The sequence below is a fragment of the Aplysia californica genome, unplaced genomic scaffold, assembly GCF_000002075.1.
Source record: "Aplysia californica isolate F4 #8 unplaced genomic scaffold, AplCal3.0 scaffold00475, whole genome shotgun sequence".
NCBI lineage: Eukaryota > Metazoa > Mollusca > Gastropoda > Aplysiida > Aplysiidae > Aplysia > Aplysia californica.
Genome location: NW_004797745.1, coordinates 256,456 through 259,091, shown reverse-complemented (window position 1 = coordinate 259,091; position 2,636 = coordinate 256,456). Strand labels below are relative to the sequence as shown.

Sequence of the window (2,636 nt, the reverse complement as noted above, 5' to 3'; positions counted from 1 at the left end):
TGTGTGTGTGTGTGTGTGTGTGTGTGAGTGTGTATGTGTGTGCGCGCGCGCGTACGTGCGTGCGTGCGTATGTGTTTGTGTGCGCGCCATGTGCGTTTTTGTACTACTTTAATGTGTACATCGAGCGTACGTAACTGTCTGAGAAAATTGCGCAGCAGAAGCCAAATTGCAATATCATGCCTTTCAAACTTAATTATGAATTACGGAGAAATGTAAAAAGCTGCTCTCATTTGACATTTTTTAAAAATGGATTGTATATGTATACATATTTTATCATTTACCCCCCCCCCCTCCCCCCCAAGCTCTTACCCATCAAGAACCCACATTAAATAAATTAGGGAGCGGGTTTTCTAGACCCTATTCATCAATCTTATGGGGCTGAATGAGATACAGAATCCGAAGAGAAAGACGAAGATACTCACTCTCTAATTAAAGTTGATAAACCTTTCCAAGTTTGAACCATTCTCACGTTTTTTGTGTGCAGCGGTAAACAATCTAATCATTTCACCAGAGATTGCAGAAATCTAATTTGGTTTTGAGCAGACTTGTGGGTGTTTGGTGGACTTTCCTTGCTCCTGTATGGTTTGCTCCTTCTTTCCTTGATCTATAGTTAGTACTTATCTCTCCTTATTCTTTTTTTTGTGTGTTTGCTACTCTTTTGTGATATCTCTAATCTTTTCGGCACTATTACTCGATCTACTTCTACTTACTTATTACAATCATATAAAAGTAATTGCATTCATATAGCCACAAACTTGGGTATGCTGTTTCGGTTCTCCACAGCGATCCACGCGGTTTCAAGGGCAGGAAGGAACTTTGTTTTCAAATTAAGCTCGTCACGTGTTTTTAATCAGTCACCATAGATCTGTTCTATATTAAACGGGAGTGCACGATCGGTCTGGTAGTCACAATGAAAGCTTAGCTGGTGTCATACAGAACTTCTGAGAAAGGGAATCTTGTTTGAATGGTGTTCTTAACCTTTTTAGCACTGAAGCGTTTCCATTTACATTGATACAGATATAAAGATAGATAGCATTACGCCCAAGCAAGAACGTTTTAAAGAAAACATTAACGTATTTCCTTTTATCAATAAAAAGAAACTGCTCAAGCTGCATATTACATCCTCTATGAACCAGCAGAAAAATGTCTTTGAACCAGTTTGGGAGAACATACGTCACCAGGAAGCAGCACAACTATCGTATCTCGGGTTTTTCAAATTTTATGAGAGGAACACAATATTAATTTTAAAAAACTAAAAACCCCGGATTTTTTAAAACCACTATATCCATCAACAGTACCTGGAATTTCAATTCAAAGTATATTATTTTCACAAAATAATCGCCTGGCATTGAGGTTTTCACAGCGCTCACATCCCTTCCCAGTGCCTTGGGATATAGTTTAAAAAAAATAGAAAATGAATAAATAAAAAGTGATTTTTATCCAGACTCTTTAAGTTATGACAATCGAGCTGCCACCCTGTGAAGTGAGTATAATAATAATATTATAGATCTACATGTACACAGCAGTGAAGGGGTTAAACTTGAGTTGGTCGCTTTTAAGGACAAGCGGGTTAACCCAGATTTCGGGGTTTCCAGAAATCTTGACCTGCACAAAAAGTAGGCATTGCCCTACCTATAGGAGAAGTTTGGTTTCGTTGGTGTGTATATTTATTTGGTTACAGAGAAAACTCTCCTTGTTTTTTTTTAAAGAAACTGAACAAGGGGCAAAAACTTTACCTTCGATTTTATCAAAACAGCATTTTTCGGGATAGCCCCTTGTGCTTAAAAGTAATCAGTTGTCTGTGGTGTTTTCAAAACTTTACTTTTGCGGGTGGTTTGAGAGCGCCACTGGTAGGTTTGATTTCTTTTCCTTTCTACTGCCGTGTCTGCCAGTCTGTTTTTCTTTTCCTTGTACTTAACGACTGCCACTGTGGCAACGTGTTTCTCTTTACATCCTCTTGGCTCCGTTCTATTGCAGATGACGGTTTCTCTCTATTCTGATATGTTTTCGTGTACTGAATATTTATTGGGGTTGAGAGGCAAAATGTAACACTCAGAGGTGATTCTTTGAGATAATGGAGTTCAAGAAGATTTTCTGGCAAAATTCACACGCAAGTCTGAAAAGTCTGAAACTTATATTGATGTTATTTTTCTGGTAAGATTTCGACATTCCTTTTAGACTGTTTAGTTCGTGAAATCAGTAGCCGCGCTCCTACCCCCCGAGGCGCCTCAAAATAAATAAAATTCGTCTGTTACGGCGAGGTCACAGCAACTACATTTCCAGTGAAGTAGTGAACAAAATAATAAACAATGTGCATGCAATGCGTCGTTTTTCAAACTGTAAAAATACAGTCTATGACGTAGAAATGACAGGCCTATTTGTATATAGAACCTTCTTTCAGAGACAGATTTTTAGTGCGGATTGAGGGTTTCTTTGTTATTGTCAATTCATATTAATTCAGTCGTACTTCCCTTAACGACCACCTGACGAAGATAATCACCTGTACAAACGACCATTTCCCAATTTCTTCCATGCGGTTAAAAAAGAATATTTCTTTAATATGATATGATGACACTGTTCAACTGGAGAGAGAGAGAGAGAGAGAGAGAGAGAGAGAGAGAGAGAGAGAGAGAGAG

General features: G+C 38.4%; 1 protein-coding gene across 1 annotated transcript in view; it reads left to right on the top strand.

The window, feature by feature from the left end:
• The window catches only part of LOC101856751 (receptor-type guanylate cyclase Gyc76C), a gene marked incomplete in the record, with an annotated part of 235,481 nt that overhangs the window by 2,622 nt on the left and 230,223 nt on the right, over positions 1–2,636 (top strand).